Raw genomic sequence first — 16,109 nt, forward strand, 5'->3', positions numbered from 1 at the left:
CTGAGAAAATTGTGGAAGACCTACTAACAGAAAACTTCCCCCATATTATGAAGGAAGAAAAGATATTTGTCCAAGAAGCTCATAGAACCCCGCACAAGATAGATCCCAAGAGAAAAACACCGAGGCATATTATAATCAAACTCGCCAAAGCCAAAATTTTGAGAGAACAGTTGACACCTATGCTACTCAAGCTATTCCAGAACATAGAAAAAGATGGCATACTCCCAAACTCATTTTATAAAACAAGCATAACACTAATACCAAAACCAGGGAAAGACACCACTAGAAAGGAAAACTACAGACTCATATCCCTTATGAACAAGGATGCAAAAATCTTTAATAAAATTCTAGCCAACAGAATCCAACAACATACCAAAAAATTAATACACCCTGACCATGTGGGATTCATACCAGGTTTACAAAGGTGGTTCAACATCAGAAAAACAATCAATGGAATCCACCACATAAACAAAATGAAACAAAACAACCATATATCAATCGATGCAGAAAAGGTATTTGATAAAATCCAACATTCACTCCTGTTCAGAACCCTCAGCAAAATAAGGATAGGAGGGAAATTCCTCAACATAATAAAGGGCATATATGCAAAGCCAACAGCAACATCATTATTAATGGAGAAAGCTGAAGGCATTCGCTTAAGAAGAGGAAACAGACAGGGATGCCCTCTATCACCACTTCTATTTAACATTGTATTAGAAGTCCTGGCCAGGACAGTAAGGCAAGAAAGAGAAATAAAAGGCATATAAATTGGCAAAGAGGAACTAAAACTATCTCTACTTGTGGATGATATGATCCTGTACGTAGAAAACACAAGGGACTCAAAAAAATTAAAAAAAAAAAAAAAAAAAACCCTACTGAAATCAATAGAGAGGTTTAGCAAAGAGGCAGGATACAAGGTCAACATACAAAAATCAGTTGGATTCCTCTATACCAAAAAAGCATCCTCTGATAAAGAAATAAGGGAAACAATACCATTTATAATAGCTACTAGAAAGATAAAATATCTAGGAATAAACCTCACCAGAGACACAAAAGACCTACACAAAGAAAACTATAAAACATTACTACAGGAGACAACAAAGGTACTGCATAAATGGAAGAACCTACCTTGTTCAGGGAGAGGTAGACTGAGTATTGTAAAAATGTCAATATTACCCAAAGCAATCTACATCTTTTAACGCAATCTCAATCCAGATTCCAACAAAATTTTTTAAGGACATGGAAAAACTAATTACTAATTTTATATGGAAAAGAAAGAGACCTCGAATAAGCAGAGCACTTCTCAAGAAGTAAAACAAAGTAGGAGGTCTCACACTCCCAGATCTTAAGAACAACTATACAGCCACAGTAGTCAAAACAGCATGGTATTGGTACAATGATAGACAGACAGAACAATGGAACAGAATCGAACGTCCAGATACAGACCCATCCATCTGTGGACAACTGATCCTTGACAAAGGTCCAGAATCCATTAAACAGGGAAGAGAAAGCCTCTTTAATAAATGGTACTGGCAAAACTGGATATCCACCTGCAGAAAAATGAAACAAGACCCATAACCTCACCCCATACACAAAAACAAACTCAAGCTGAATCAAAGACTTAAATGTAAAACCAAAATCTATAAAATTCATCAAAGATAAAATAGGGGCAAATCTGGGAGCCCTAATTTATGGCATAAATAGACTACCAAGCATAACCCAGAATGTGCAGGAGGTAGAAGAGAAACTAGATGACTGGTGCCTTTTAAAAATTAAATTCTTACGCACATCGAAAGACTTCATCAAAAGGGTAAAAGAGAACCTACTGATAGGGAGAAAATATTTGCCTATGACTTATTTGATAAAGGACTTATCTCCAAAATCTATAGAAAACTTCAACACCTCAACACCAAAAAGACAAATAATCCAATTCACAAATGGTCCAAAGACTTGAACAGACACTTCACCAAAGAAGATATACTGGCAGCCAACAAACATATGAGAAATCGCTTGCAATCATTAGCCATTAGAGAGATGCACATCAAAACAACAATGAGATATCATTTCATCCCAGGATTAATAGCAAAGTTCAACAGGACAGAAAATGACAAATGCTGGCAAGGTTGTGGAGAGATTGGAACTCTTGTGCACTGCTGGTGGGATTGTAAAATGGTACAACCATTGTGGCAAACCGTATGGCGTGTCCTAAAAAAACTGAAACTAGAAATATCATTTGACCCAGCAATTCTATTACTAGGAATATATCCTAAAGAGGTGAGAGATAGTACATGAACAGACATATGTACACCTATGTTCATCGCAGCACAATTCATTATAACAAAGAGATGAAAACAACTTAAATCCCTATCAACGGATGAGTTGATAAGCAAATTATGGTACATGCACACAATGGAATACTATGCTACATTAAAGAACAATGAGGGATACATAAATCATCTCACAATGTGGATGAACATGGAGGACATTATCCTGAGTGAAATAAGTCAATTGCAGAAAGACAAGTACTTTATGAACCCATTACTGTAAAAACAAAGAAGGGTTTGCTTGGGAAAGGGAACTCACTTTGTAGGTTACCGAGATGGGGAGAGAAGGGGAGGGATTAATTTTGGGCTAGTTGGGGCCCACACACTGACGTGGGTAAGGAGAGGGATACATGGAAAGGGTCTGTGACCACCATGATAATATTGGGAAATGTGAGGACACCTAATTGTGCACATAAAAGATAGACAACAGATGCTAATACCAACCAATGTGTCCAGAATACTGCATTACCATTAACACCAAACACCAGGCTACAGATAAACACATAAACATGTGAGAGGATCAGATGGAGGGTGGTCAGTGAACAGGAGTATACTCTAGACCAAGGATAGATTTAGCTGAGGCTAATCTTGCACAGACACCAGTGATACAAAATACCTTCAATCCTTACAGAAACAATAGAAGACAGACACAGAGTAATCTCTCACAGACATCCAGACACTATGAGAGAGAGATCCAATATATCTACTGTCTCAGGACCATAGTACTGGGGGACACCAAACTCAATTGGCAGAACAAAATACATAAAAGCTTTGTTTCACATCCTACATTTGTGAGTAGCAACTGGGGTCTTAAAAGCTTTCAAGTGGCCATCTAAGATGCAGCTAACTATCTCCTAGCATTAGAAGTGAAGAAAAGTGCAAAAAAAAAAAAAAAAAAAACCAAGGGCATTTGGAAGCAATCAGCCATAGGACACAATGTCCCTTGAGACCAAAAGAACTAGATGGTGCCTGTTTACCAATGCCAACCACTCAGGAAAAGATCAAATCTGGAGATCCTGGATAGAGTGGGAGGAAAAACCTGGAACAAAATCCAAAAACTTGATAATAACCAGAATTACTGGTCAAACAGAATCTGATAAGACCCCCAATACAATGGCCCTGGAATACATTCTGCACCTGGAATAAAACTCACTAGCAGGGGCTGGCTTTCAGCCCAATAGTTAACAAGACGTACATGGAGACCACTCAACCCAGGATGACGCACCCACATACTCTATGATAATACATCCCTTAGACCAATAGACCATGGGGCATCAGAGGGGCAACATTCAAACTGAAGAAGTGCAGAACAAACAGATTGTATAAATATAAGGGGCACAGGGGAGGGTTACTGGTCAGGGAGGAGAGAAGACTGGGTTAGGGTTGGGCATGGTAAATGAGGAGTGAAACTAAATGTACACGAAACATTGAATTTAAAACAAGCTCTTAAAATAAAAAGAAAACAAATCTCTTAATACTAATTTGTTAGAGGAACAATCAGCAAAAGAACAACAGCAAAAAAAAAAAAATAAGGTTCATGTGGGAAAAAAAAAAAAAAAAAAGTGATCAGAATTCCAGAAAGGGAAGAGACAAAAAAACAAAAATAAAAACATTGAGAAAAGTGTTGAAGATTTGCTGGAAGAAAACTTTCTAATATCATGAAAGACAAGAAGATATGCATTCAGGAGGTTCAATGAACCTCAAATAGAATAGATCCCAAAAGAAAATCACCAAGTCGTATCATACTAAAACTTTCCAGAATCAAAGATAAGGAAAGAATCCTGAAAGCAACATGGGAAAAATGAAAAGTTATCCAAAAAGTTGAACCAATAAGACTAAATTCTGCTTTCTTGGAAGAAACTATACAGGCAAGAAGGTAATGGGATAATATATATAAAACCTGGAAAGAAAAAAAATTCGCCAACCTAGAATTAAATAACCAGGAAAAAAAAAAAAAAGTCCCTCAAATATGGTGGTGGTATTAAGAATTTCCCGATAAACACAAATGAAGGGGATTGGCAAAACCCAGACCAACCTTACAAAGATACTAACAAGAGTCCTTTTGAACAGAAAACCAACAACAGTGGACAACAACTTGAGATTAAAATGACAATTTCATGTGGAAATCCACCTGGATTTAGAAGTATCAAAAGTAAAATAAACCTACAAGACTGAAAATAGAAAACCAGAGATGTCAATTTGTAAATGATGACAACTACAAACAAAAAGAGGGAATAAATGATGTAGTTGCAGAATTTCCAAATGGACAGAAAGTCAAGTCACAACCAACTGAAATAAAAAGGGATAACAGAATACTATGAAGAACTGTACTCCTACAAATTTGAAAATATGAGAAATGGATAAATTTCTAGAAACACACTACCTACCCAAACTAACACAATCCAAGGTAGAAAATGTGAACAGAAATTTGAATAAATTGGTCATTAAAAACAAAAAATCCCAACAACACAAAAAGGACTGGCCCAGACAGCTTCATTAGCAAACTCTACCAAACATTCAAAGAAGAACTGACACCAATTCTACACAACTTTTCAGGGACATAGGAAAGGATAGAATAAGCTCAAACTCATTCTATGAAGCAAGCATAACACTGATATCAAAACCAGGCAAAGAAACAACAAAAAGAAAAAATTATAGACCAATCTCCTTCATGAAGACAGACACAAAAATTCTCAGCAAAAACCTAGCCAACAGAATCCAACAAGATATTAAAAATAAAAAAAAAAAAAATCATGACCAAGTGGGATTCATATGACATATACAAAGAGAGTTCAATATTAGAAAAACGATCAACATAATCCACCACATAAATAAGAGACGATTGTATCAATTTATAAGGGCTTTGACAAAATCTAACACCATTCTTGAAAAAAAAAAAAACTCTCAGTGAAACGGGAATACAAGGGAAACTCCTCAAAATATTTAAACATAGATACTTTACCCCTTGCAAACAGAAACCAGACAAGATGCCCTTTATCATCACTCCTATTTAACATTGTATTGGAAGTCCCAGCCATTACAAAAGGCAAGAAAGGGAAATAAAAGGCATGCAAGTTGGCAAAAAAGTAAAATTATCCGTGCTTGCAGATGATCAGGTCCTATACATATAAAATCTCAGAGACTGAAAAAGTCAGCAAAGTGGCAGGGTACAAGATGAACATACAAAAATCAGTAGGATTCCTCTACAATAACAAAGAGAACTCTAAGAAAGAAATCTGGAAAACAATAACAATTACATTAGTTATCTAAAAGATGACATACATACTTAGGAATAAATCTAACTGGAGATACAAAAGATCTATACAAACCAAACTACAAAATACTACTACAAGAATCCAAAACAGAAAACTATACTGTGCTCATGGATAGGAAGATTTAACATTGTGAAAATGTCAGTACTACCCAAAGCAATCTACAGATACAATGCAGTCCTGATCCAGATTCCATCAGCATTCTTTAAAAGGATGGAAAAACTAATCACCAACTTTATAAGGAAAGGAAAGAGACTCCAGATAAGCAAAACACTACTAAAGAAGGAGAAATTAAGAGGCCTTACACTCCCCAATCCCAAAAACTACTTCATAGCCAAGGTAGTCAACCATCCTGGTACTGGTATAATGACAGACACATAGACCAGTGGAAGAGAAATGAGAATGCAGAAATAAATACATCCAACTATGGACAGTTGATCTTTACCAAAAGACAAAAACCTCCTTAAATGCGGAAGAGGTAGACTTTTTAACAAATCAAAGCAACCAAACCCACTGCTGTCATGTTGGATCTGACTCATAGGGACTCCTCCTTGGGTTTCCGAGGCAGTATCACTATGGAAGTAGATTGCCCAACCTTCCTTCCTAGGAGTGGCTGGTGAGTTTGAACCATCAACCTTCTGGTTAGCAGTCAAATGCCTTAGGCACTACACCACCAGCACTCCTTTTTAACAAACAGTGCTGGCAAAACTGAATATTCATTTATAGAAAGTTGAAACAGGATCCACATTTCTCACTATATGAAAAAACTAATTCAAGATGGAACAAAGACCTAACGTAAAACCTAAAACTATAAAGATCATCAAAGAAAAGAAAGGGGCAAACTTAGGGACCTTAATACATGTCATAAATACACCATCAAACATAACTAAAAATGCACAAACAGCAGAAGACAAATTAAATCACTGAGACCTTCTAAAAATTAAACATTTGCACACATCAAAAGATTTCACCAAAAAAGTGAAGAAAAAAAAAGAATGAAAGAAAGAAACTGCAAATTGGAGGGGGAGGGGGAAATCAGCAATGTCATATTTGACAAGAGACCAATCTCTTAAATTTATAGAAAGCTTCAGCACCTCAACAGCAAAAAAACAAACAATCTAATTAAAAAAAAAAAAAAAATGGCAGAGGACACGAACAGACCCTTCACCAAAGAAGATATTCAGGCAGTCAAAAACACATGAAGAAATGCTCATGATCATTAGCCATTAGAGAGATGAAAATCACAATGAGATACTATCTTACCCCAGCATTAACAGCAAAGTTCAAAAAAAAAAAAACAGAAGACAAATGCTGGCAAGGGTGTGGAGACTGGGACCCTCATTTTATTTATTATTCCCTGTGGGACTGTAAAATGGTGCAACTGCTGTGGAAAATGGTATGGTATTTCCTTAAAAGTTGGAAATAGAAATACCAGATAATCCAGCAATCCCACCCTAATTAGAGTCATGACATAAACAGATACATGCACACCATGTTCACTCTAGCATTGTGCACAATAGCAAAAAGATGGAAACAACCAAAGTACTCAACAGTGGTTGAATAGATAAACTAACTATAGTACATATGCACAATATGCACCATTAAAGAATAACGATGGATCTGCAAAACACCTCATCACATGGATGAACCTGGAGGATATTATGCTGAATGGAATTAGTCAAATACCAAAGGACAACTATTGTATGAGACCACTATTGTAAAAAGTCAAGAAAAGATTTACACACAGAATCATTCTTTGAAGATTCCCAGTGGGGGTGATGGAAGGAAGGGCAAATCATTAGCTAGAGGGTAGAAATGTATTAACTTGTGTAAAGAGAAAGGCAATGTACAATAAGGGAGAGGTCAGCACAAAATGATTGTTTTAAAAAAGAACAGATGCATATAATCAATTTCAACAATATTAATGTGTCAAAAACTGGAAACTGAAGTCAATCTGTTTTCCCCAAAAAAGGAGGGGAGAAATACGAATGTTGTGTTCCTGCCAAACACCCCAAGTGACGGCAAACGACACACCAAATTTGCCAACACTAAGAAATGAAAGACAAATATAGGAGCCATTCCAAAGCAATCAATCATTTGGGAGAAATAAGAAGGAATAAATGAGTTGGTTCTCACTAAATTTAAAATGTTAACATGAACAAATTTGGAAGTGAAGTACAAGTTGCTTAATATCTGTTCAACATCCAACTACATATACATCCATGGGCCTGTAAAGTTTTTTTAAAAAAGAGAAAGCAGCTCCCTTTTTGTTTATTACTTCCCCCTAATGGTTTTAACCTCAGAAGGAAAGTTGGGCAATCTACTTCCATAGTGATACTGTCTCAGAAACCCAAGGAGGGGTTGCTATGAGTCGGATTCTACTCGACGGCCGTGAGAATGGTTTTAAAAACCCTAAACTCTGACTCCTGAAGCAGTGAACCACAAGTGTGATACATGTAGGTGAGGCAGATGTCATGGCTCTGGAAACAGACAGGAAGGGGGAACAGCAGGTGGGGCTGGGTACACTCCACTCCCTCCTGTCTCCCACAGATGCCCTTTCAGCCAACACCACTGCCACCGCACATTTCTACAGCAGAGGCAAGGATGATCTTGTCTTCAAAAGGCTTTAGTATGGTCTTCACACAACGTCCAAATCATATAATGTCCTATTTCACAGAAACTATTGTGAACGTTAAGTGACATGTACCTGTAACAGAAAACAACACATACTAGAAAACGTCCTGTTGAGGGCATCCTAAGTTAAAGAATGTTTACTTAAAACTGTTTTCTAGATCACAAAATGGAAAGACCATCTCTGCAGATTTATGGAGCTGTTTCAACAAGAATACAGATCTACATTTTACAGAAGGAAAATTGTGGCTTAGAGAAGTTAAACAAACAGCATACAATCAGATAAAGCAGCAAATGCTAGAGACCTAAGATTGCTAGAACTCTCATTCTTACAACTAACATTAAAAAATGACAAGAGACAATCAAAAAAGAAGACAGCTATAGACACAGATTCAAAAATAAAAACATTAGCAATTAGAGGACATTTTTTATGCATATAAATAGTCCTCCATGACACAAAAGCACATGTAAATTCTCAGCCTTCTACATAAATGAATAAAAATAACAATAAACATTAATCATTATTGCTGACATCCCATATGCCAAACTTTTGCCTGCACTATTTCACGTCCTCCTTATAACCCTGTGAGGTTAATGCCATTATTATCCTTACTTTAAGATAAAGAAAGTGGAAGTTAGAAAGGTTAAGCAACTTAAATTACAAAGCCAAATTCAAACTTGACTCTGAACCTGTGCCCATACCACTTATCTTTGGGACAGTAGAATACGATGGCTCACAGGCTAGTCTCTGGGTACAGACTGCCTTAATGTGAATTCTGGCATTACTGCCTCTGAGCTGGGCCACTTTAGACCAGATACTAAACCTTTCTGTGTCTGTCCCTCAGTTACATCATCTGTAGCATGAGAATGATACCAGTGCCTACTTCACAACGTTGTCATAATGAGTTAATGCAAGTAAAGCACTTAAAAGCATGTCTGTATACAATATCCCATATGATCAAAAATGTGAGCTGTTGTGATGATGATGATTGTTATTGTTATCTTTAGTATCTTAGACTAGCTACCAGCACGTAAAATAACAAATGTTTATAGATTTTCCTTAACCATTAGGAAAAGTTTAATTTATTTTCAGTAAGCATAGTCTGCAATATATTATAGGAATTTCTCTACTAGAAACATTTATGTATTTAATGGAGTACACTTTAATTTTATAATTATAAAAATAATGAGAAGCTTATAAGCTTTAGGAAAGCATTATTTGACTTACAATAGTAAGGGCCAAGTACAAACATTTAATTATATTTCATTTTCCTTCTTATTTTTGATTACCAAATTATTTGCAATTAATATTAGCTCTTTAAAAAAAAATAAACCCAAAACATAATTGCAACCAGATAATGGAATTTCTGAATTCCTTTTAGAGCTTATCTATGCTATTTACAAGAAAATCTTTCCCAGCTGGTCAGAAAAGTAAAATACTGTAGTAACCCAGTATTTCATCCATACAGAGTTTAGATGTATTAAAAAAAAAAAAAGGTGCCCCACTAATGTTCTATTTTATATGTATTATTTCCAAAGCACAGAGCACTACTTTACGTCAATCCTAAACAAAGGACTAAAAACTTACTTAGGAATAATGACAATAATTTTATGTAAATTTACAACCAAAGAATCTTCAATTGCCACCTGTTATCCATGCTTTCTCCTTCCAATAATTTTAGTTAAATCACTGTCCAGCCATATATGCCTAATCACATCTCCTCACTTCCTTTGAGTGTCATTTAAATGATGACTTAAAAGTACATCACTTGTGGTTACACATATCTATACATGTGATATACTACATAGAACTACACACATGCACATACATACATGTGACAAATGAGTACATGTAAAACTGGTGAAATTTGAATGAGGCCTGTAGAGTAATGTCAGTTTCCTAGTTTTGATATTGTACATAGTTAAGGAAGATGTTACCATCAATGGAAGCTGGGAAAAGTACACACAGGACCTCTCTGTACAATTTTGCAACCTTGGTGAGCATATTAAGTATTTCAAAACAAAAACTTGTTTTTTAAGTAAGTTATCAACCTTGCCACACCATATAAAATGATACTCTCCCCATACTATCTATCCCCTATCCTACTCTAGTCCTCTTCACTGTCTTTATCACAAGCTGATGGACATCTTTGTTTTGATATTGGTACTAAATTTATTTGCTTGTTGTATGTTTCCCCATTAGAAAATAAGTTTAATGACACAGAACTTTGTCTGTCTTGATTACTGTTGATTTCTTGGCATGAAGAAATGTGTCCTGCACATAGTAGGTATTTAATAATATTTGGTAAAGAGGCTGAATATACCCAGTGGTCAAAATTGGAATCTGCCTAAATGCCCATGAATAGGGAAATACTTAAATCAATTTTGATATGCAGATTGATACAGCAATTTAAAGAATGAAGTAGCTCTATATATTCTTTCACAGAGAGATACATTAATATATTGCTAAGAATAAAAATAAGTTATACAAAATTGATATAACATGATGACAATTAGTGAAGCAGAAAGTCACGTTTAAGAATGAGCACTCTTCATGATTATCTTGGTTCCAATGCTCATTTGCAGAATGACTTTGGCCAAGTTATTTAATCTCACTTGCCTTTATTTCCTCATTCATAAAACCAAAACATTAATATTTCAGGGATTAAATGAGTTCACACATATAAAGCCTGTGATACAGTATTATAATCCATTGATGTATTTATGTACCACTGAGTCAATTCCAACTCATAGCAATCCTGTAAGATAGAGTAGAACTTGTCCATAGGATTTCCAAGGCTGCAATCTAAGGACCTCTGGTAGCATAGTGCCTAAGGAATTCGACTGCTAATCAGAAGGCTGGGAGTTCAAACCCACCAGCCACTCCTCAGAAGGAAGGTTGGGCAATCTACTTCCATAGTTGATACTGCCTCAGAAATTCAAGGGGGGTCGCTATGAGTCAGGTCCGACTCGATGGCACATAACAACAGCAACAGGCTGTAATCTTTACAGTAATGACAAATGATGCATCAAAAGAAGAGAAAAGAAACACAGTCTTACTGTATGAAAAAGAATTGGTCAATGTTTAAACATTTCTGGAGGTAGCATATGATCAAGACCCAATGGTACTGAAGGATGAAGTCCAAGCTGATCTGAAAGCATTAGTGAAAAATAAGACTTCAGGAATTGTTGTTGTTAGGTGCCGTCAAATCAGTACTGACTCACAGGGACTGTATGTATCACAGAATGAAACACTGCCCAGTCCTAGGCCACCTTCAAATCACTGCTATGTGTGAGCCCATTGTTGCAGTCATCTCATTAAGGGTCCTTCTCTTTTTCAGTGACCCTCTATTTTACCAAACATGATATTCTTCTCCAGGACAGGTCCCTCCTGACAACATGATGAAAATATGAGAGATGAAATCAGACCATTCTTGCTTCTAAGGAGCATTCTGGCTGTTCTTCCTCCAAGACAAATTTGTTCCTTCTTCTATCAAGGTATTAATATTTTTCACCAAAACTACAATCCAAAGTCATCAATTCTTTGGTCTTCCTTATTCATTGTGCAGCTCTCACATGCATATGAAGCAATTCAAAACTCCATGGCTTGGGTTAAGCCAACCAAACAGATGTAACACTGGCAGTGCTTATTCATCTAAACCAAGAAATTTGGAAGACAGCTACCTGGCCAATCAACCAGAACAGATCCATATATGTATCCACTCCAATGAAAGGTGATTCAACAGAATGATGTAATTATTAAACAGTATCATTAATAACACAAATAAGTAAAATTCTGCTGAAGAAAATTCAAAAAGGGTTGCAGCAGTATATCAACAGGAAACGTACAGAATTTCAAACCAGATTTAAAAGAGGACATGGAACGAAGGATATCACTGCTGATGTCGGATGGGTTTTGGCTGAAAGCAGAGAATACCAGAGAGAGGTTTACCTGTGTTTTATTGACTATGCAAAGACATTTGACTAAGTGGATCATAACAAAGTATGGATAACACTTTGAAGAATAGGAATTCCAGAACTTAATTGTGCTCGTGATGAACCTGTAAATAGACCAAGAGGCAGTTGTTCAAACAGAACAAGGGTATACAGCCTGGTTTAAAATCAGGAAAGGTGTTGTGGTAGTTAAGGTTGTGTGTCAACCTTGCTGGGCCTGGTTGTGTGGCTGGGAAGCTGGTGGTAATTACTACCCCCCTCCATGATGAGACTGGCAATCCCCATGATGAGACTGGCAATCAATGCCATGGTGGGATCTACCACAAGCAGCTGAGTAGCTGCTTTAGGGATGTGGTCTGTTTCTAATACATATAAGCAGCAGCTTTGGGAATGGTCTCTACTTTATAGCATGCTTGAACCCTGCATGTAACCCAGTCATTGTTTAGCAGCTTGCCATGTTCTGTTGACCTTGGGACTTTCAATGGACTTGAATCAATGGCTTGCCATGTGGTTTGGTAACATTGAGACTGTGCCTTTTTACTTGTCAACCTTGGGTTTGTCAGCCTCAGCAACCAGCAGCTATCTGACTGAAGAAAAGCCTTCAGCTTCAGTGAGCTGGGAACAGGAGGCAGAGCTGAAGCCCAAGGTTGAGGGGTTTCCACCCAACCCCTAGAGCCTAGCACTTTGAACTCAGACTTATGGCCTCCAAATTTTAAGAGAATAAACTTATATTTGTTAAAGCCATCCTATTTGTGGTATATTCTTGTCAGAGTGGCACCAGGTAACCAGAACAGGTATGCATCAACATTGAAATTTTGCCCATATTTATTCAATTTGTATGCTGAGCAAATCCAAAAAGCTGGACAATATGAAGAAGAATTCAGCATTAGGATTGGAGTAAGACTCATTAACAATCTGTGATATGCAGATGACAGAACTTGGCTTGCTTTAAGTGAAGATGACTTAAACCACTTACTGATAAAGAACAAACACTACAGCCCTCAATGTGGATTACACATAAAGAAAACACTACTTGACCAGTAACCACCATCATGATAAATGGAGAAAATATTTAAGTTGTCAAAAATGTTATTTAACTTGGATCCACAATCGACGTCCATGGAAACAACAGTCAACAAATCAAATGACATATTGCATTGGGCAAATATGCTCCAAAAGACCTCTTTAAACCATTAAAAAGCAAAGATAGAATTTTGAGGACTAAGGTACACCTGAGGAGCTCTGGTAGCATAGTGCCTAAAGCACTTGACTGCTAACCAGAAGGCTGGCGGGGTTCAAACCCACCAGCCACTCCTCAGAAGGAAGGTTGGTCAATCTACTTCCATAGTGATACTGCCTCAGAAACCCAAGGAGGGGTTGCTATGAGTTGTGTCCAATTTGACAGCACATAACAAGAACAGCAAGGTACGCCTGACCCAAGCAATGGTATTTTCATTTCCCTCATAAGCATGCAAAAGCTGGACAATGAATAAGGAAAACCAAAGAAAAATTAATACATTTGAATTATGATGTTGGCAAAAATATTGAATATACCATGGACTGCCAAAGAATGAAAAAAATCTATCTTGGAAGAAGAGGAATAAAGCCAAAATGCTCCTTGGAAGCGAGGATGGTGAGACGTCATCTCACATACTTTGGACACGTTATCAAGAAGGACCATTTCCTGGAGAAGGTATCATGCTTGGTAAAGCAGAAGATCAACTAAAAAGAGGAAGACCCTCAATGAGATGGCTGCCACAGTGGGTTCAAACACAGGATTGATTGTGAGGATGGCACAGGACTGGTAGCATTTCATTCTGTTGTGAGGAGGATCACTATGAGTCAGAACCAACTGACAGCACCTAACAACAACAATCTTTACAGGAGCAAATTGCCAGGTCTTTTTTCCCACTGAGTGGCTGGTGAGTTCAAGCAGCCAACCTTTTGGTTAGCAGCTGAGAGCTTAATCAGAGCTCCTAATACATCTATAACCTGTTGCAGTTGGGTCCATGGCAACTCATAGCATCCTTACAGGACAGAGTAGAACTACCCAACAGGGTTTCCAAGTCTACACTCCTTACAGAAGCAGACTGCTATGTCTTTCTGCTGTGGAGAAGGTGTTGTTTTTGAACCTTTCAGTTAGAGTCAGTGCTTAACCAGTGCACCGCCAGGGCTTCTTGATTCCATCTATAGTACATAACATGTCGTAAATATTTACTGTGTTAGCCATGATTATTATTTATGTACAAAATTCTGTACAACTATATGTGCTCTAGTGGTGTAGCGCCTAAGGCATTTGACTACTAACCAGAAGGTTGGTGGTTCAAACCCACCAGCCACTCTGTGAAACGAAGACTGGGCAATCTACTTCCCTAAATAATTACCACCTCAGGACCACAAGACTTCCGATAAGATGGAGGAATAGGCAGACAAGTGACACAGACCCTCTTCAACAAAGAAAAGAAAAAACAATTGACAGAGATACAGAAGATAATCCTGGAGCCCTGAGCTTTGAAAGAAACTATACAGAAGTAGATTAGGCACCAACTAGTGTAAAAACCTGAAAGAAAATGGTGAGTACAGAGATGGTCAGAGCTGCGGACTGTCAGCTACTCCGACATGACCAACAGCCTTAATAGTTCCAAGTCGTGTTGGGACCTGAGAATTGACCTAAAAAAGATCAGCCCTGGTCACTAAGGGCTGCAGGGATGACTGTGCTAATGGCCCACGACTAGGAAGAGAAACAACAAGGTGGAAGAACCTGAGCTGTTGCCTTTCCACTGTCTGGAAGGTGCAGCCATTTTGACTGTTTACATGCAACACCCATTTTGGCTATTTAAAGTCACTGAGGGTGCAGCCATTTTGGATACTTAAAGTAACCAAGGGTACAGCCATTTTGAATGTTTATAAGCAACAGCCATTTTGGATATTTAAAGTGACAGAGGGCACAGCCATTTTAAATCTTTACAAGTGGCAACAATTTTGGACTTTAAAGTGATACAATTCTCATTCAAATTCCAGGGACCTAACAACAGGCTTTGTTTGCCAAGGTCGGCAGGGACATATGAGAGGCTGGCAACAGGAAAAGAGATAGGTGGTGAGTGTATAAGTGTTACCCACTAGCAAATAGAGGAGCACAGCCCATTACCCTGCTTGTGTAGATCACATACAAACAAAACAAAGAAAACAAAAACCATGGTCAAGTAACTCCAACATGCAATCATTGATTAAATATAAACACAAAAATGTCAAATGCCTCATAGATAACAGAGCATCACAGTCTACACAAAGAAGAAAGATAAAGTAGGAGAAACAAGGGACCAGGATACAGACCCAAACACATACCTGAGGAAGACACAACATTGGAACTCCTTGATAAGGAATTCAAAAGAATTATAATTAGGTATCCTCAATAAGTTGAGAGACAGATCAAGGAAAACACAAAGAAAACCCTAGAACAATTTCAAAAGACAATAAAAGATAAAAATGACAAAATAAATGAAAATTTAGAAATGATACAGGAGAGTTCCGGTAAGATGGCAGACTAGGCAGAATGACTGCACATACCATCTTCAATAAAGAAAAGGGAAAACAATTAACACAGACACAGAAGATAATCCTGCACCCCTGAGCCTTGAAGGGAAGGATACAGAAGTGAACTAAACCCGAACTAGCAGAAGGATTTGTATGAAAATACCAAAAAAGGAGACAGACGGAGCTGCAGTCTGACAGCAATCCTGAGCGATCCTGATGGCACTGCACAGACAGCTTGGAGAGTGCCAAGTGGTGGTAAGACCCAAGAATTAACAAAAAAATCAGGCCTGCTAGCCAGGGACTGCACAGAAGACTGCTCTGGTGGCTGGGGAATAAATGGACAAGGTGAAGAGAAAGGCTGGCTGGAGCTGTGGACTTTTGCCAGTCCGGAGGA

This window comes from Orycteropus afer, unplaced genomic scaffold, assembly GCF_000298275.1.
Source record: "Orycteropus afer afer isolate SDZICR_OR568_19922 unplaced genomic scaffold, OryAfe1.0 scaffold00171, whole genome shotgun sequence".
NCBI lineage: Eukaryota > Metazoa > Chordata > Mammalia > Tubulidentata > Orycteropodidae > Orycteropus > Orycteropus afer.